General features: G+C 38.8%; 1 long non-coding RNA gene across 2 annotated transcripts in view; it reads left to right on the forward strand.

Annotated features, from left to right (window-relative positions):
• The first annotated feature begins 1,864 nt into the window (after positions 1-1,864).
• LOC123393892 overlaps positions 1,865-21,237 on the forward strand; it is a 151,702-nt gene continuing 132,329 nt past the window's right edge. The window contains exons 1-3 of one of the 2 annotated variants that reach the window (XR_006608701.1): positions 1,865-2,012; positions 4,130-4,196; positions 12,582-13,375. This is a non-coding gene — a long non-coding RNA (uncharacterized LOC123393892). Of the gene's footprint in view, positions 2,013-4,129; positions 4,197-12,581; positions 13,376-21,237 lie in introns of those variants that run through there. The other variant, XR_006608702.1, reaches the window with a different exon arrangement.

Raw genomic sequence — 21,237 nt, forward strand, 5'->3', positions numbered from 1 at the left:
TGTCTCTCTAGTTGACTTAGCATGAGTTTTTGCAAAGACTATTCTTTCACCATTGAATTGTCTTGATACCCTCATCAAAAATCATTTGACCATTTAAGCAAGGGCTCATTCATTGTGAACTCTTTTTTTCTTTTATTATCTTTATGATGTTCAGTTAGCCAACATATAGCACATCATTAGTTTTTGATGCAGTGTTCAACGATTCATTAATTCCATGTAACACTCAGTGCTCATCACAACACACGCCCTCCCCAATACCCATCATCTGGTTACCCCTCACTCCACTCACCTCCCCTCTGCAATCCTAAATCTGTTTCCTGGAGGTTCTCTTTCTCAGGGGGTACTTAAAACTCAGGCCCCACCTAAACAGGTCCAGCTTTTACCCCTTGCACCAGTTCCAGAGATAGTTAGAAGGAACACAAAGCAAGAGAAAAATATCAAGATATACTTGTAGCAAGATATCGTTCTGAGCTAATGTGCTGGAGGAAATAAAACTTAATTCAAAGTAATGCAGCAGGAGGGTGAGACAATTTTTATATGTGAAATCAGTGTTTTAGTTAGGAGTGTTTGGTTGCAAGTGACAAAAACTAAATTTACTTAAACAAAAGAGAACTGTACTGGATCATATAATCAAACTATAGAAACAGAAGGCAGCAGCTGGCCTTTGGGACTTCTGGAACTAGGTCCTCAGATACCATTGTGATTCTGTCCCTGTACTGCAGCTTTTAAAAATCTGCAGCCCTTTAAGCAGAAGAAACATGGCTTTCTACTACTCTTGGCTCTCTCCCTTTTAGCTACCCAATTAGAGAGAAATGGACACTTCTCTGGCAGCTACAATTTAAAACATTCCCCAGTTTGGCTTACTTTAACATATCCTGGTGCTAGCCATTCTGTCCAGAAAGATGTTGCTCTAACTTGGTTCACAGTCGCACCCCTGTGGCTGGAGGGTAGGGCCTGTTACCAGAAAAAGAGCCATCAAATGGGGCAGTTGAAGCAAAGAACCATTGATCTCTAAGGCAGGGGTTAGAAATCAAGAGCCACACAAAAACAAATAAAAACGTCTTCCTGTCATCTGAGTCCTTTGTGCACATCCAATATCCCAGGAACCTCACCTCACCCTGGGATACCATTTCAAGGCCTTATAGAGAAATACTTAACTTCTTGCAATTCCTTTCTCCCCATGGACATAGCCTATGATGTCACACTGAGGTTACATCATGTTTGTTGGTATGATTTTCTTGTTGGTATGATTGCAAGGGGGTAATGAAAAATCTGAACCAATCTCCTCAATTTTTCTCCTTTTTTAATTGCTCAGATATTAGTTCATTAGAAAAGAAGTTGCAAATTTCAGTGCTGCCAGTTACCAAGAAGCATTCAGCTCTGTTAGAAATAAGTGACTAAAATATCAAATAACCAGTCTTGAAGCAAACATTAGAATACAATTTTTTAAATGCTTGGAAAACAGCAGTTGTTACTTCATTACTTCCAAATAATTATCACCATTCATATCCTTTTGGAATCCTCCAGACGGCAACAAGATCCACCACCCTCTTTGGGGAAGGGAGAGCTTGGGCTCTCTGCTTATGAAGGAGCAATCTATTTAAGTAGGAAAAAATAAGAACACTGAAACTACTTTTACTAGTGATGTGACAAACATCGCCAGTAGTTGCATGCTAATTCAGGCTATCACCTTTAATTAGGACTTGGGGAGGCTGAGTTATGCTGTCTCCAGTCTTTGGAAATAAGCACTCATGATCAAAGAGCTACCTTCTTTAAATAATTTAAATAGATATCCATTTTAATTAAAGTAGATATTGAATATTGGATATGAAAATGACTGCCTTTTTTTTTTTTTTTTTTTAACCTTTAGATTTGGCGGCGGCTGCTTAAATGAGTAGGTCCCTGTACAGAAGGAAACAGCATCTGGTGCAGTCCCTCTTCAGGGCTGAAGATCAAGCACACACTCCACTGGAGACCCTCTGTGATCCCAGTACCTCCCTGGGTTGGAGCACGTGGGAGGAAGCCCCTTCCACAGTCACCTGGCGGGTCCCTGTATAGGTCTCAACGGCTGCCAGAGGACTAAACAGTCTGGTTCTGCTCTTCTGAAAAGGGGCTATTTCTCTCCCTGACCTAAAACAAAAGTGGTTTGGAATGCAGTAAAGCATTTGATGAATCATGGGACATGGCCTCAAAATTTCTTGAAAAGGTCTCTGCTGGAAAGATGAAGCATTCAGCCTGTAGAGACCTGAATCTATCTCATGTACACTCATCATGAGCCTGTTTGTGCTGCCTTTTTTTTTAAATTTTTTATTTTTTTATAAACATATATTTTTATCCCCAGGGGTACAGGTCTGTGAATCACCAGGTTTACACACTTCACAGCACTCACCAAAGCACATACCCTCCCCAATGTCCATAATCCAACCCCCTTTTCCCAAACCCCCTCCCCCCAGCAACCCTCAGTTTGTTTTGTGAGATTAAGAGTCACTTATGGTTTATCTCCCTCCCAATTCCATCTTGTTTCATTGATTTTTCTTCTACCCACTTAAGCCCCCATGTTGCATCACCACTTCCTCATATCAGGGAGATCATATGATAGTTGTCTTTCTCTGCTTGACTTATTTCGCTAAGCATGATACGCTCTAGTTCCATCCATGTTGTCGCAAATGGCAAGATTTCATTTCTTTTGATGGCTGCATAGTATTCCATTGTGTATATATACCACCTCTTCTTGATCCATTCATCTGTTGATGGACATCTAGGTTCTTTCCATAGTTTGGCTATTGTGGACATTGCTGCTATAAACATTCGGGTGCACGTGCCCCTTTGGATCACTACGTTTGTATCTTTAGGGTAAATACCCAGTAGTGCAATTGCTGGGTCATAGGGCAGTTCTATTTTCAACATTTTGAGGAACCTCCATGCTGTTTTCCAGAGTGGCTGCACCAGCTTGCATTCCCACCAACAGTGTAGGAGGGTTCCCCTTTCTCCGCATCCTCGCCAGCATCTGTCATTTCCTGACTTGTTGATTTTAGCCATTCTGACTGGTGTGAGGTGATATCTCACTGCTATTCAACATAGTACTAGAGGTCCTAGCCTCAGCAATCAGACAACAAAAGGAAATTCAAGGCATCCAAATCGGCAAAGAAGAAGTCAAATTATCACTCTTTGCAGATGATGTGCTGCCTTTTAAGGAAGAGTAAAGATACCCCAAAGAAGAGTCTGACAAAGCAGTATTAGATGGCACAATTTCACCTGTCCACCAATACTTCTTACTTCCCGCTTCATTTTATCATTTTCTCTCTCCCCCAGTTATCTGATGCTTTCCTCTTTTCTCCCAGATTCCTGGGCTAGTAGAGCATAGACACGGTCATCAGGACATCAATTCATAGTCACATTGAAAAGAAAATTAAGGAGGGATGCCTGTGTGACTCAGTTGGTTAAGTGTCTGACTCTCGGTTTCAGCTCAGGTCATGATGGTGGAGTCATGAGATTGAGCCCCGCATTGGGCTCTGCACTCAGTGTGGAGTCTGCTTCAGATTCTTTCTCTTCACCCTCTGCCCTTCTCCACTCATTCTCTCTCTCTCTCTCTCTCTCTCTCTGTCTCTCAAATAAATAAATAAAACCTAAAAAAAAAATTAAAGAGAGAAAGCAAAAAAGGACACAAAGAAAAGAACTGTGAAAGAGGGACTTGATAACAAAGGGCAAATTTCATTTACTTATGTTTCTGATTTCAGTATGCTTACAGGCTTCCTTTTTAGCTACTGGTGGGGGGGTGAAACGTGGGGGTGGGGAAAAACCACAGTTGTTTTGTTGTTTTTTTTTCCTTTCTCCTCCTCCCTCTTTTTTAAATGTGTTTGGATACTGATTACAGATCCAAGGTGACGTCATTCATCTAACATTCCACTGAAGTGAGATGGACAGATTAAATTTTACTGCCACTCATTTTCCAGGTAGATTCTATTAATCAACGAAAATCCGTAAAAATCATTACAGGATAATACTCTTCTATATGTTTACAAAAACCCAACAGCTCCTCTGATGAGATTCCCTGGGCTCCCATTCACCGGATCAGATTTGTATCTTGTCTCTTTTGCACTGACTGTTCAACGTCTGCTTGTCCCTGCAGGTCACACTCCCTTGGTCTGATTAACTTTTGGCGATCCATCACCAACTGGACTGGAACTTTCTCTGAGGTAGGCTTGAACAATTGTTTTCTGGCTTAATGCGCTGCACGGATGGACAAGAGTTACTGTGTGTTTCAGTCAAGGGTTCCAAATGCAAGCAACCTTCTTTATTTCCCTACTTGGCCCTTACCCCAAAGAAAGGAAGACCTTGTACAAAGGGATTGGAGACCATGCAAATAACAGTTTTCTTAAAGGAAAATAAAAATTAAACAGAAGCTAAAACTTCCAAGTCATGGTAGTTGAGGCAGTGCATGCGGAATGTGGGTGTACAGGCGGAGGCAAAGGAGGGATGATACGGTGAGAGTGAGTAAGGTGTTTTAAGGATGGCAGTGAGTTAGGGTGATTAATATCACACTGAATGAGTCAGGTGGTCATGGGAACTTAATCACGATGGGAGCGAAAAGGGTAAAGGAGAGGTCGAAAGAAGTCTCAAAACAGGAGAGAGTGTTCATTGTCCGAAACATCAAAAAGAGAATTTCCAGACAGCTACAAATTTGTGATACAATTAGATTGGGCTTCTGTTTTTCGTAACATTGGCAAAGACTGAAATGGTATGTATCTGAGTAAGAACTCATATATCCACGGCCATGGGATGATGAGCTTGAAAACATTTTCTTTTGGGGAAAAAAAAAACAAAAAACAAACCTCAGACACTTGATAACTCTGGGAGCAAAGTTTGTGCTGAAATAAAAGTAAAGTTTGTTTTAACAAATGCATTGAATTCTGAAATGAAGCTCAGCTAGTATAAAAATTCAACATCAATTGCACACAAACATTTTGCATGACCTTGCATTAGAATAAGCCTTTCAAAGGACTAGATGTAGTATAAATTGAGCAAGAATCCAGCTCTTTTCTAAATGCCAGTATCAGACAAGTTTCAAGATTGCCATGTTCCCACTGGAACTCAGACAAACACTGACACTAGAAATAAATGGGCCATTGGCTATATCTGCTCAGGAGCTCAGGTTCATCCTTTCTGTTGTCACAGTGAAATTCATAATAAAATGCCAGCAAAAGTAAAGAGCAAGTCAGACCTGTCTCCATCAGCTACAGAATAAGCATCTGCTATGATAATCATACCCCCCTACCCCAAACACTAGCAATCCTGTTAGGTATGTTTATCTGCCAGAAAAGAAGTCATCCTATGAGGGAGAAGGACTGACTTCCGATACTTATTTCCTGTCTTTGGAGAACTTTAAGAAATAAAAGATGACTGTGCCTCCCCTGACCATTCCTATAGCCAAGTGAGGTTTTTGTTTTGTTTTGTTTTGTTTTTTTTAATATGTCTAAACCACTTCTCTTCCTTTCTTTTCTTGCTGTTTTCCTCTCCTACATTCCATGATGGTTATATCTTTGTTATGACGGTTATATCTCTGTTAAACAAACATGAGAAGCAAAGAATAAAAATTGTAGGATTTAAACATCATCTTGCTGCAAGAGAGTCCTACCTCACGGAAGACAATGAACAGATATTTGGCCAAAAGGATTTCCTTTATTCCCCGCAATGAAGACAGTTTGGAGCACAAGTCCTAGTCTGCCATCTTGCACACTTTGCGAGTGACCCTTTATTACTGCTCTCTGGGGATGGATCAATCTTGGCTCAGTGTTGCAGTCCAGCCCCAAATTAGATCTCTTGCATGGGGAACTCTGAAATGAATCCAACATATCATATGCTATTAATCCTTCTTGCACTCTGTTTTCATCCCAACATGGTTTTTGTTTTTGTTTTGTTTTGTTTTGTTTTTGTTTTGTTTTTTTTGCCATTAAGGAAAATATTTTTTTAAAGATTTTATTTATTTATTTGACAGAGAGAGAGATCACAAGTAGGCAGAGAGGCAGGCAGAGAGAGAGGAGGGGAAGCAGGCTCCCTGCTGAGCAGACACCCCGATGCGGGTGTCATGACCTGAGCCGAAGGCAGAGGCTTACCCCACTGAGCCACCCAGGTGCCCCAACCATTAAGGAAAATTTTGAAGTGACCGGGAACCCCATGGTTAATCATGAGGAGTGGTCAAGGCAGCACTGGAATAGTCCCTGTGAGTGCTTTACCCCTGAGACAGGAAACCAAAGTAAAGACCCGTGGTGGCTATCAGAACCCAGTTATGTGGAACACAAACACACTTCCATCTATCCTGTTGGCCTCAGGACTCTAATTCATCTTAAAATACACTGTTTTATTCACGTGGTATTTTAGTAGTATTGTTCTTTGGTGAGAATTACATGCTAACACAAAGGCCAAACCACCTTTGTGCAGGCAAAGGTGCTTGGTGCTTGTGCTCTCTGCTTTGTGCAAAGCAGAGAATTTGCATGCTGGCAATGGTCACCTTCGGAAAGATTCATCTGCCATTCGCCTGTCGACAGTTTCAAAGAACTGGACACAATTTCTTCTCCGCTCCATTCCAGCACACATACACACACCACAGGCGTTCATTGCCTCTGACAGGAGTTAGAGCCACCGGAGTTTCTGTGAGACACCGCTGTCACAGTGATGCCACAGTGGTTTAGACCTTTTGTTTGTTAGTTTGTGTATGTATAGCACTACATGCTTGCTTTATTTTATTCCGTGTTTTGCAATAAACTATCATGGCAGGGATGGCCTTTTTTGCTGCATTGCTTGTAAGTATGCCCCGAGGCTAACAAGCATGGCCATATCTGATGAAAATGAGGAGATAACTGTGTCAAACGCTGCTAGAAAAAGGCTGGTACGTGTCTATTAGCAAGTTCTGAGGCTCCCATGCGTGTGTGTGTCAGGGGTAGGTAGAAAAACATATCTCTGTAGCTCATACCTGGCATTTATTCATTCATTCATGGAACAAATATTTACTGGGCCAAAGTGCTAGGTGCTACACAAAAGCAGCGACTCCCCATGCCCTAATAGAGCATATCATCTAATAAGAAAGAAAGATATTACGCAGATAAGAAAGAAGTGATACACATGTTTTGTTTTGTTTTAAAGATTTTATTTATTTACCTGACAGAGACCACAAGTAGGCAGAGACACAGGCAGAGAGAGACAGAGAGGAAGCAGGCTCCCCACTGAGCAGAGAGCCCGATGCGGGGTTCGATCCGAGGACTCTGAGATCATGGCCTGATCCAAAGGTACAGGCTTTAACCCAATGAGCCACCCAGGTGCCCTGTGATACACATTTCTATTGGAAAAGAAATAGTGTGCTGAGGAACGCTCAGACCTTAGGTTAAATAATAATGATGAAATGAATTTGGTAAGAAGTTTTGGAAGAGAGATTATAATTCTGTGCTCAAGCATATTAAAGGATATTGCAAATGTTATATTTTCTTAATAAAATAGAGTCCATTGATTCAGTAGAATTAGATGAAATTGTCAGAAGAACAGGTGTTGATCTTCAAGGTGTTAATTTAGAGATTATGTAGGTATTTATTGTTACATTATTATACTATTTATTGAGAGATTACATCAGATAAAAGTGTGACCAATGGCACTGCACTTACAATCCTGGAAGGATAAGAATTACTGAGGTGGAGTTTGCAGGGGTTTGGGCAGGGATAGAGTGATAAATGAAGTGGAAAAGGGATTGTGATGGATTGAAGAAACATGCAGAGGTTGCATGCTTAAGGATATACTGATCTTGCTGCATGTCCTTGCGTCTCTTGCATACGGATCCTGTAGCATGTGCATTGTTAGCCCAATTGGAGCATTGCTAAAGAGCTCACATTGCCATGTCTGCTCTTCTAGTTAGCCTTTTGGACTCTTGCTTCATATATTTTGTAGCTTTGTTATCAGGTACATAAATATCCAATTCTTGAAGAATGAATTCTTTATCACCATGTATTTATTGATGTAATATATTTGTTGATTCTGGGTAATACTTCTTTCTGCTAATATTAATATAGCTACTTTAGCTTTCTTTTGATTAGTATTTACATATCTTTTTTTCCTCTTAGCCTATCTGTGTTTTTGTAACTAAGAATGATTTACCACAGATAGCATATAATTAGAACTTGTTTTTTGGGGGACACTTGGGTGGTTCAGATGCCTAAGTGTCTGCTTTTGGCTCGGGTCATGATCCCAGGGTCCTGGGATCAAGCCCCATGTTGGGCTCCCTGCTCAGTGGGGAACCTGCTTCTTCCTTTCCTTCTGTCTGCCGCTCCCCCTGCTTGTGTGCTCTCTCTCTTTCTCTCTGTCAAATAAATATAATATTTTTTTTAAAAAAACAACTTGCTTTTTTAATCCAATGAAACACTATTTTTTTGGTCTTTTAGTTCATGTTTTTAGACAGTTTACCCTTAATGTCTTATTGATACATGTGGATTAAAAACTATCATCTGTCTAGCTATTTTCTATTTGTTCTGTCTGTTCTTTGTTCCTTTTCCCTCTTTTCTTGCTTTTTTTACCATTTTATTTTATTTCTTTCAGTGTTCCAGCATTCATTGTTTATGCACCACACCCAGTGCTCCATGCAATACATGCCCTCCATAATATCCACCACCAGGCTCACCCAAACTCCCACCCCCCTCCCCTCCAAAACCCTCAGTTTGTTTCTCAGAGTCCACAGTCTCTCATGGTTTGTCTCCCCCTCTGATTTCCCCCTAACTCACCTTTCCGCTCCATCTTTTCCTGCCTTTTAAAAAAGTTTTGTTATCCCATTTTATCACCACTGTCCATTTATTGTTTATACCCCTTTTTAATAATTTATCAGTTGCCTTATAATTCATAATATACATCACATAATTTATTACCACTGCACAATAGTGAGAAGTCCTTACAATATATTCCCAATTCTTTCCTTTCATTTTCTGTGCTATTTTTAATTTAATTTTATTTTTTTATTTTACCTTTATACATGCTATAAATATGCAATACGTTGTTATTATGTTTGCCTTAGACAGTTTTTTCTCTTTTATGACCAATTAAAAAATAAGACAAAATGATCTTTATCTACATTTAATATATTTCTAGTCCATTTCTTTGCTTTGTACAGACCTCCGTTCTATTGAGTAGCCTATTCCTTCTACCTCAAGACTTTCTTTGAACATTTCCTCCATGGATCCTCATGCCATTCATTTGCTCCTTTTTTGCTTCAGGAGCCTTTATTTCTTTTTTGCTTTTGAAAAATATGTTTTAACTAAACATTGAATTCAGAGTTGACAAGATCTTTTTTTTTACTTTCATCACATAAAAAAATGGAACTCCTTTTCCTTCCAGTCTGAATAGTTTCTCATGAGAAGCCTATAGTTCTTCTATGTATTTTCCCCTCTGTATGAAATATATTCTTTATTTCTTGTTACCTTCAAGATTTTCTCTTTGTCTTTGGTTTTCAGCAGTTGGAATATAATATCCCAGGTGTCTTGGTTTGTTTGCCTGCTTGTTTATTTGTTTGTTTGTTTGTTTTGTATTTATCCTGCTTGATGTTCTCTCACCTGAACTACTTTGGATCTGTCATTTTGTGTATGCCATTAGTTTTGGAAAATTTTCAAAAACTATTTGTTCAAATATTAGCTATGCTCTCTGTTCATTTCTCTCTCTCTCTCTCTCTCTCGTGTTTTAGATTAAGTCATTTATACTGACTCATCTTCAACTTCACTGTTTCTTCTACTCAGCTATATCAAATCTCTGATAAGCCCATCGAATGCATTCTTTGTTACTGTGCTTTTCATATCCAGAATTTATATTCATTTCTTTCATTTACTCTCTCTGCTGAATTACTTATTTAATCCATCATCTTGTTCACCTTTTCCTCTAGAGCTTTTACTGTATTGGTATTTATTTTCTCAAATAGAGATTTCTTTTATTAAAAGAGATTTTATTTATTTATTTGGCAAAGAGGGAGAGAGCACAAGTAGGCAGAGCAGTAGGCAGAAAAAGAGGGAGAAGCAGGCTCCTCACTAAGCAGAGAAACCATTCTGGATCCCAGGACCCTGAGATTGTGACCTGAGTCAAAGGCAGTTGCTTAACCAACAGAGCCACCTAGATGCCCTTCAAATAGATATTTCTAACATTAGTATCATATCTGAGTCAGATTCTATTGATTGCTTTGTCTCTCGACAGAAGGTTGTTTTCCTTTGCTTTATATATCTTACAGTTTTTTTGTTAAAAGATGAACCTGGCCATCTTGTACAGGACAAAAGAGTCTGGGGAAAAAAATTTTGAGACCTGGAAATGGATATATCTGTCCTTTTTCTAGGCTGCCTTTTTTTTTTTTTTTTTTGTCTGTGTCTATGTCTTTGTATGTGTGGTGGGAGTAGTTGGGTTATTATTGTTATGAGTTTAGCTGGATTTTGGAGTTGTCACTAGAATTACTCTCAGTATAACACGGACTTCAGATCATTCAGGACTACTGTTTAACATGTGGCCTGGTTTGCCAGATGGTTTTTGTGATCTCTTCCATCCTCAGTTTCAGGTCTTCCCTTGTATTATGCCTCAAAAAGTTCTCTCTGCTTGCTCTTGCCCCTCTTCAATCTGTAGACTACTGTTGTTTTGTTTAAGTATCAGTCCTAAGAAGATACTGTGTTTCTGAGTCTTGAGGATAGGTCTTTCTCCATTATCTTATCCACTCTCAGCTGTAGGTCTGGTCCCAGCAGGCATTTTAATCCCTCTTTCAAGTGTATAAGGTTTTGTTTTATTCCCTTCCCCAGCATCATGGGTTTTCACCAATGCCTTAGGGCATCAGGTTTTTTTCTCTCCCTCTAAAAGTTTAAACCCTTTATTTCATAGAATTACAGGGGAGAATGACTGTGCTTTTGCCCCAGTGCCCTTATTTCTCAAGACCTGCATGATAAGGGACATACTTTTAGTCTTGTTGTATGAATATACCAGGTCTTTTGCAGAAAAGAATCCTATGATGAATGCAAGTTCTCTTTGTGCTTGTATGGTCGAGGGGTTTTCAATACCTTTGCCAGACTACAGTAGGTCTTTAGCAATTCATTAAAGGATTAATTGAGTTCTTACTTGTGACATATAACATCTATCCCACGTAAGCAAATCCTCATATCCTAACTCTTGTTGGATGTGTTTTCCTTAGATTTCAGATTAGTTGGTAGTCATAACTTCTCTGCTGGATTCAAGGAAAGTTATGAATTTTCAAATTGTTGGTGTTTTTCTTGCTCCTGCTGTTGTTATTGTTTTAAGTGCAAAAACAATGATATTTGCAGCATTCTACATCCTGAGCAGAAACTGAAAGTCTCAGAACACACAGTATTTAGCTGAGCATGTGAGCAGTTGGAATGTTTCCTGGCCTCTCTTATGCCTAGAACTGGCCAATTACATGTACATGGAAGTTGTGCAACTTCCAGTAAATAAAAGGAAGGGGGCATGCCCTTCTTTCTTTTCCTTGTTCTGCTGACTCAGATGCAAACATGAGATCTGAAACTGATGTGACCATCTTGCACCATAAAGTAAATTTAGGAAAAAAGGCCATACCAGGTAGTATAATGAAATAAAAGGAACCTCATATAGCACTTTATCTATGCAGATATTCACCTATGTGAGAGAAAAATATAAATATAGCATCTATCCTCTTTAGTTTGTGGGGTATTCTCTTTTATTGCTGAACCTAATTCTAACTTATTTTCATGTCAGTGATTAACAGTTGGCATCAAGAAGAGACAAGTGTTTTAGTACCAGTTTTCTGGTTAGTTTCTGGTGCAATAGACTTACTCTTTCTCTATCTCCCACCCCTAACCTTTTGCACCCAGCACCCAGTTGAGGGGCTAGCACATCACTGGAGCTCAATAAATATTCATTAATGAAAAATGCAGGCATACCATCTGACTGTGATTTCTCCAGATGACAAATTTGCACTGGTATTTTTGTTATTTTATGTAATCATGAATTATAAGCACCTTCCCACCTGCAACATTTAACTCTACCCTCAATCTTTCGTTAGAGATACATAATTAACAGAATGAGTTCTTCTTTTTTTTTTTTTTTTACTTTTGGTCCCCCTCCCCCACCTTAAGGATGTAAGAAGAGCTAAAGGGCAACAACAGTCTTATAGAGGAGAGGAAGATGAGAAGCAGGGAACTGAACAAAAACATAACAAAAATGGCCCCTGATAACTAAGAGATAGCTCCAGGTCATCTACTGGGATAACTCTTTAACTCTTTAATTCTGGTTGAGTATTAAGCCATGAAAGTGTTCTTGGAAGAACTACTTTCTTTCCTTTCCCAGAAAGCTACTATCTTCAAGTTATTTATATCCCATGTTGAAGAGGAAAACAGTAAGACAGTTCTACAATCTGTCACTGGACCATAGAGCAAATGCTTGAAGCCCCTACCAAGTAGCCAAATGTGGCCTGAGAACACCTGTGCCATCTTAGGCAAACTCTGAGTTCCTGAAGACCAGAATTTATGCCATCTGTTTAAATTTCAAATGTCATACCATAAAGAACATAATATGGAAGATATTTCTTATACCTACAGCTGCTGTTACTGCAAAAATACCAGAAGCTAACAACTTGAAGGATTTAATTGGAGATGAAGGAAAACTGTATTGAGAGATAACACCTCTCCATGTAAGAAGCAAAGAAAAGGCATGTTTCTCTTTTCTGTGTATTATTAGAACTTGTCTGCCCTCCTCAGCGCATCAGCACTAATGATGCTGAAGTCCATGAAAGATAATTGCCTTGAGTCATTCTCTAGCCACAGAGAAGGTAAGATTAATAAAGAACATTTGTTATAATTTTGCAACCAATTTATATAATGGAACTCATAATAAATAACCACATTTAACACAAGCATTCATCAAAGCCAATTTACACATCAATTTGTTCACTATGTGTTAAACCAACCATTTGTAAGAATAAGTTGGTTTCTTCCTGTGTCCCCTTTTCTCTTTATTAAAGTAGAAATTATTGTTAGATATGGTAATTTGGGGGGCTTTTATAGAGGCGGCATTGATAATGATATATGTTGACTTCTCAGCTGTTGCTACATGATGTATAATTTTGCACAGCATGTTGCTTCTGTCTGGACTAAGAGGAAATTATTGTTTTAAAAATATAAAACTATTATTGATAGTCTTTTCTTCTCTCAGTAACTTATCACTTCAGGTGAACACAGTTCACCATAAAAGAGGCTGTGTATTTCTATGGACTGTCACCTCTTAATAATTCACAGAAAAAGGGACAGGTGCAGTCTAGTAAATGAAATCCACAAATTATCTCCAAGCATTTTATTAATTAAACACCATTTAATTAATACACCATTTTCAAGTTACCCTATTCCCAAGCTTTAGCTAACATCGTCACCTCTCCCATTTTTATTTTCCCACTGCTGCAAGGAGATGATGGCTCTCATCTGTTTCTATCCTAGAAAATGCTGCCCTTCCACAGTTACTTACAAATCTGTGTAAAAGGAAAAAAACGGATCCACAATCTTACACTCACAAAGAAAAATTCAAGTCAAAATTATTGCTAGTGTATATAACAAAGTTCAGTAAGAGAAAGACCAAGGTCATAAATGGTTAGTGGTGCCTAGTATGGTAGGTTGAATAATGGCCCCCTTAAAATATCCATATTTAATCCCAAGAGCCCATGAATATTTTACCTTCCATGGCAAAAGGAAATTGGCAAATGTAATTAAACTAAGGCTCTTGAGGTGGAGAGACTATCCTGGGTTATCACTGGAATCCCAAAGATTCTTATGAGAAGAAAGCAGAAGGTCAGTATTAGAAAAAACGGAGATCGGGTAACAGAAGGAGAGGTGGGAGGGATACAAGGTCGTGAGTCAAGGAATGAGAGCAACCTCTGGAAAGTATAAAAGCAACTATTCCTACTGAATTCCTCTTTTATATCTTTGAATCAAGGCCATAGATCTTTGTTCAGAGGTGTAAAATAACCCCATGATGTCACTCTATCAGGTGAAGACTTAAGAAAGAGTAAAAGAGATACTTGGGATCAAAGTCCTTGCTTGAAGAGGTTTCTAGAAATTGATACTGTCATTATAAAGATGGCAGTCATATTGAGAGTGATAGGTGATTGAATTCTTTTCCCTTCTACCTCTTGTTTTTCAACCTTAGAAAGTTATTTTACCATGAAGGCAATGCCTAAATATTCAGTAAGTTATCTCTGAATGACTGCTTTGGGAAGAGCATGAAGTTCGGGTCTTTCAGACACTGATCACAATAAATTGTGATCTAATGTGTGACTTGAATGTGTCCTATAGTGTCAAGTTTTGCCTGTCGCTTATCACTCTGGCTCTCAAGTATGAACTACAATTTATTTCTTGCCTTTTCTTTTGCTAGTGGTTTCGTGTATGTTAATCTTCTTTCCCTCCAAAAGTAAAGTATCTTAAAGATATAGACCAAGTGCTCTGAGTCCTCAAGAAGCCCTCTATAAATTTATGATTGGTTAAAAATAGACTATCTAATTTTTTAAAGATTTATTTATTTATTTTTAAGAGAGCACCCACCTGTGCATGAGCGTGGGGAGAGTTAGAGGGAGAGAATCTTGAAGCAGTCTCCCCCCTCTGATGCATGGCTCCGTCACACATCCCGTAAGATCATGACCCAAGCCAAAACCAACAATTGGGTGTTTAACCAACTGAGCCACCCAGGCACCCCTAGACTCTCTTTTATTTAAGCCAAAGTGTTATCAGTGCTTTTGTCTGGGGCAGGTCATTGTTCTTTTAGCCTAATGATACTGAGGTTAAGTGTCTGAAACAAATAACATCTTTAGGATTAAGTTTCATACGGTTGCTTTTTCTTCTGAACTTATATTCATTCTTTTGACTTTTATCTCTCAAAAGGGGATTTTACTATATTTAACAATAACTAATTCTAAAAAATAAGTCTTACTCTCCTTTGAAAAAGAATGGGTCTTAATCTTTTTCTAAGGATCTTCTTAATCCTTGTTTCAATATTTTTTAGGCATTGAACTGAACTGCTTTCTTCTAACACCTTTGTAAGGTGATAGCTTCTGACCTTGAGTCACAGACTCCAGGTGGTTGGTTGCATGCAGGTTTGAGGTGCCCAAGGCAGCTGTAGGTTTGAGGGAATGAGCCGAGTCCATGGCTGGTGTCACAGAGCTCACAGCCTCCCTTGCTTCTTCCTCCTGTCAGACTGTAGAGGCCACTTCATAATCCATGAAACCCAATACCATATACCAATTACTTTGATTTAGTTTCTTTCTGAGGAATGTGCTAAATGAGTTTGTAAAGCTCCTAAGAAGATGTAGTCACAGAACATGTCCACATACTGAAAATGTCAGATTTATGCCTCCACTAGGCTACCTTAAGCCAGGAGAGTCAAAATTATTTCTTAATCTCTCTTCAGAACTCTAAATATGAGATTTCTTCCCGTTTCATAGAAATTCTCCAATGAACAATAACTACAGTCACTAGAGTTGTTGGGTAAGACAGCAAGAATATAAGCTATATACCTGTCAGAGTAATTATTATAAATTAACAAATAATTTTAAAAATAAGAACAAAAGCCACATGGTTCTAGTGTTGGCAGTTAGGGTAGTGGCTTCTGGCGTGGCAGAATCTATGTGTTCCATTACACAATGTTGACATGGAGGCTAGAGCCTTTTCCTCAGTCTTCCAAACATTGTATGAACTACCTATACACTGTAGTTCTTCCCTGCTAGTTCTGCTTGATCTAGCAGGTTCTGTGGTTTGCTATGAAGAATTCTGAACAACACACCATTTAATCCAGAAAAGGGGAGGGGGGTGGAAAAAGCTTACACAGCACAAAGAAAGGAAAGACAACTATAGGAAGTAAACTTTTTGTGACAGCTGACTTTCTTCTGAGCACAGCCATTAATCCTGCTGTCGGCAGGGATAAGGATACGTCCAGAGGAAGGTGTAAAGCTGCATTCTTGTAACAGTGAGCAGTGGTGGCATGCAGATGAGAAGGAGCCTTCAGAGCCTCCAGCCTCCTGTTTGTTAACGCTGCTCCAAAACTTTGTTATCAAATATGCTTTTTGTTTTTTCTTTTAAACCCATAGAAAGTAGGCTCAATCTCTGGGAGATACTGAGGCCACAGAAAATCCAAGATTTTTTTATTGATTAATTTTTTTTTAATGCTTGTGGAGGAGGATGGATGGATTTTGTAAAGAAAATGAGGCACGGAGAAGAGAAAAAATAATTTCGAGTCCCCTCGGCCCCAGACTCACTTAGACTGCTAAAACGGCATATTTCCCTCAGGTATCGCTTTTATCCCCTCACTACTGATTTACACTTTGCCAAAATTCCATTTGGTTGCTTCTTGGCCTCAGTGCTCCTCTGATTTCTCCACAATGCACAGTTGGCCATCTGTCTCTGTGAGAGTCCTGCTCAGGCTCAGTAACTTGAACCACTGCCAACCAACCACGGTGCTCTTTCTGCTTCCACCTTTACTCCATCCCTGGAGATAATGCTAACCGTATGTGAAGACCTTCTCAGGCCTTGTCCATTTCTCTCCCAATACCCACTTCATCCTTCATGCAAAATCAGTCCAAACTCACGACTGCTAATCTGAAAGCCATCTCCAAGTTCCCCTGCAGCTGTCCTCCCCATCCCCCATATCCTGTGATTTCCCCCAACGCTCTTCCTTTTAAGTCACTGGAGTAGGATGTGGGCTCTGAAGCATTTTAGCACTTTGTGATATACACCAGCCCCAAAGTGACTCTAAAGCAACATGTATTAAACACAAACTATTCTTCTCCTGTAAGTGCAGATTCAAGACAAATTCTCCCAGTTGGTCTTTCCTTTACTTTTTTTTAAATCACGTGGCTACCCCTAGGACCATCCTTTCTAGATATTCTAAAGCCACTACAGAATTTTGTACACACTCCCAATCCAAGGGTTAGTCTACTCTCCCAGGACTCCCCACATGTATGGACACTGATATTTGATCAATGCACATTCATCTGATTGCTTTTGGTGAAAGACCCCTAAGTCGTGTACTTTGTGGAGTGAAGGTGGGAACACATGCAAAATAATCCTTGCCCTTAGGCTAGTAGTATGGGCTCTACAAAGGGAATTCTTTTCATGTGGCCTGCCTGCCTTAGTTGTATGCTATCACAAATGGTTGAATGTTAACTATCACATTTAGAACAGTTCTCTCATCTGTCAGCGCTGACTCTCTCTTCCTTCGGTCAGTGTAGATGAGTGGAAAATGCATAGTTTAGGGCCAGGAAGACTGAAGAGCATATTCTGGATGTTCCACCTCTAAAATGTCTGATTTTGAGCTAATTTTTAACTTCTTTGTATCTTGTTTTTTCCTCAGATGTAAAAGCAGAAATGAAATGTCATGACTTAGTTGAAATTTTGATGTGAGAATTAAAACCTAAGTGAGATCATGAACATATTACCTGCCACACTAACCATTACATGTGCAAATAAATAACATATTATTTTTCTACAGTAATAAGAAATCAGATTTACTCTCAGCTGGCATATTTCACCCCAATAGTAGAAGCCTAGATTAATCTAGGTTAAAAACACGTAAAACATACATTCTGCTCAGTGCATCAGTGACCAGGAAAAGTTAAATTATTCTTTCATTTTTAGATAGTATATTTTTCTTTCATTTTTAGATAGTATATTATCAGAATCCCAGTTAATAATGTTATGGTATGCAGGATGCCCGAACTACAAGGAATGAACTACTTAAAACCAATAAACAGTGGGATGATATTATTGGAACAAAAATTGTCAAGAATAAGCAGAATCTTCTACTTCCTTAGGCACATTTAGACCTAAGTGGCATAGCTTTTGAGATCACTGTTTATCATACCAGTTGACTTCCTGCTGTATTCTTTTGTTCCCTCAGTGATTTTAATCTAGCCCTTAAGTGAAGTCGAGTTTTTCTTTCCTCTCTGTAATCATTAGGATATAGACATTTACTCTGTTATTTTACCTCCCACTTCCAATCTTTTTCCTAAAAGCAGTGTGTGTCAAAAACCACTTTCTGTCTTTGTATTTGGGAGCCTCGTGCCACAGTAGAAAAATGCCTACTATCTGTTGTTGCTGTTGGGTATAAATGAGGCTGATGTATTTTGGAAACTGCCTGTCCAGAGCCACTGTAGTTTGACTAATGGATCTGAACAGTGATGTCAATCTTATTCTCCTCTTTGTTTGAAGATGCTCACTGGCAAAACAGTGATTCATCTTTCCAGGTAACCCATGAAGTAAAATGCAGAAGTCTAAAAGCAACTTGACATAAATGCAACAATCTTTTTTCAGCTTTGGGCACTCCAGGATCTGAGATGAATAAGCTCCATAAATTTGACATATCAATATTTGGGTTTCTTTAATTTATTTCTATATATATAACGGGATGACCAAACCACTTACAAATCAGGCATGATTTACCTGTCTGGCCTAGCACAGTGCATCAATAGGTCCTCCCAAGCTCCCTGTAACAGATTTTTTCCCCCCTTTCTCCCTATCCTCCATCATTTGCTGGGCCCTGAAAAATCCCATCAGGCAAACTTTGGGGATTTATTCCATGACCATGGTGGTTTGTGCTAGCTTACAAGTTTAATTTGAAGAAGTATTTTGTTCGCCTAAATGTTGTGCTTAACAATTATTTTTTAAATTGTACCTATTTATTTATTTTTTAATTCTAGTATAATTGACAGTGTTATATTATTTTCAGGTATACAATTTAGCAATTTTACAATTCTGTGCATTGCTCAGTGTTCATCATGATGACTGTACTCTTAATTCCTTTCACCTATTTCATCTATCCCCTCACCCACCTCTCCTTTGGTAACCATTAGTTTGTTCTCCATAGTTAATGCAAATGGCAAGATTTCATTCTTTTATATGGCGTAGTAACAGTCCACTTTGTGTGTGTGTGTGTGTGTGTGTGTGTGTGTGTGTGTGTGTGTTTGTATAATATAATGCTGCACTAAACATAGGAGTTCTTATACTCTTTGGGTAAATACCACATAGTGAGTTTACTGGATCTATAATTCTGTTGGTAATTTTTTTTAGGAATTTCCATACTATTTTCTACAATGGCACACCAGTTTGCATTCCTACTAGCAGTGCAAAAGAGTGCCTTTTCCTCCACAGTCTCACCAGAACTTGTTTCTTGTGTTTTTCTTTTGGCCATTCTGACAGTTGTGATGGTATCTTACTGTGCTTAGGGGAAAAGACCTCAGTGTTTCCCCAGTGTTGAGTATGATATTATCTGTGGGTTTTTCATAAATGGCCTTTATTAATTGAGATATGTTCCCTCTAAATCTACTGTGTTGGATTATACTTTGGCAAGTGCTTTTTCTGCATCTATTGAAATAATCATATGGATTTTATTCTTTGTCTTGATGTGATGTCTCACATTGATTGATCTATAAATATTGAACCACCTTGCATCCCAGAAATAAATCCCACGTGATCATAGTGGTTGATTTTTTTTAACATATTGGTGGATTTGGTTTGCTAATATTTTGTTGTTGTTGAAGATTTTTGCATCTGTGTTCATCAGCTATTGGCCTGTACTTTTATTGTACTGTCCTTGGTCTTGGGATCAGTGTAATGTTAGCCTCATAGAATGAATTTAGAAGCTTTCCTTTTTTTCCTATTTTTTTTTTTTTTTGGAACAGTTTGAGAAGCTTAAGTATGAACTCTTTAAACGTTCAGCGGAGGGACGCCTGGGTGGCTCAATGGGTTAAAGCTTCTGCCTTTGGCTCAGGTCATGATCCCAGGGTCCTGGGATCGAGCCCCACATTGGGTTCTCTGCTTCCTCCTCTCTCTCTGCCTGCCTCTCTGCCTACTTGTGATCTCTGTCTGTCAAGTAAGTAAATAAATTCTTAAAAAAAAAAAAATGTTCAGTGGAGGGGCACCTGGGTGGCTCAGTGGGTTAAGCCTTTGCCTTCAGCTCAGGTCATGATCTCAGGATCCTGGGATCGAGCCCCACATTGGACTCTCTGCTCAGCGGGGAGCCTGCTTCCCCCCTCTCTTCCTGCCTCTCTGCCTACTTGTGATATCTCTCTGTGACAAATGAATAAATAAAAATTTTTAAATAAATAAATAAATATTCAGTGGAATTCACTGATGAAGCCATCTAGTCCTGGAGTTTTGTTTATTCAGAGTTTTTGTTTGTTTGTTTTTTAAGATTTTTACTTATTTGGGAGAGAGAAGGCATGAGCAGGAAAGGGGCTGAGGGAGAGGGAGAAACAGACTCCCTTGCTGAGCAGGGACCCAAAAGCAGGGCTCCATCCCAGGACCCCAAGATCATGACCTGAGCCAAAGGCAGATGCTCAACTGACTGAGCCACCCAGACGCCCCAGTTTAGAGTCTTTTGATTGCTAGTAATCAGTCTGTTCAAATTTTGTATTTCTTCCTCTTTTGCAAGATGATATGTTTCTAGGAATTTATTTCTTTCAGGTTGTTGACTTTGTTGGCATATAATTTTCATGATATTTTCTTATCCTTTGTATTTATGTGGTATCAGTTGTCATTTATCCTCTTTCATTTCCAATTCTGTTTGAATCATCTCTCTCTCTCTCTTTTTGGTGAGTTTGGCTAAAGGTTTATCAATTTTGTTGATTTTTTTCAAAGAACGAGATCCTGGTTTCATTGATCTTTTCTATTGTTTGTGCGTGTTTTAGTTTATATATTGTTTATTTCTGCATTACTCTTTATTATTTCCTTCTTCTACTGGTTTTGGGTTTTGTTCCTTTTCTAGTTTCTTTAGGGTTAGGTTAGGTTTTTTTATTTGAGATATTTCATGCTTCCTGTATTACTCTAAACTTCCTTCTTAAAGCCACGTTTGCTGCCTCCCAAAGAATTTGGATCACTGTATTTTCACTTTTATTTGTCTCCATATATTTTTTAAGTTTTTATTTAAATTCTACTTGTTAACATATAGTGTAATATTAATTTCATGTGTGCAATATAGTATTCAACACTTCCATACAACACTAGGTGCCCATCACAAGTGCCTTCCCTAATCCTCATCACCTATTTCACCCATTCCCCCACCCACCGTCCCTCTGCTAACCATTTGTTCTATATAGTTAAGAATCTGTTTCTTGCTTTGCACCCCCCCACCCTTTTCTCCCCTTTGTTCATTTGTTCTGTTTATATGAGTGAAATCACAGAGTATTTGTCTTTTTCTGACTGACTTATTTAGTTCAACATA

Source organism: Mustela putorius, unplaced genomic scaffold (assembly GCF_011764305.1).
Source record: "Mustela putorius furo isolate JIRA1106 unplaced genomic scaffold, ASM1176430v1.1 tig00001063_pilon_pilon_pilon, whole genome shotgun sequence".
Taxonomy (NCBI): Eukaryota; Metazoa; Chordata; class Mammalia; order Carnivora; family Mustelidae; genus Mustela; species Mustela putorius.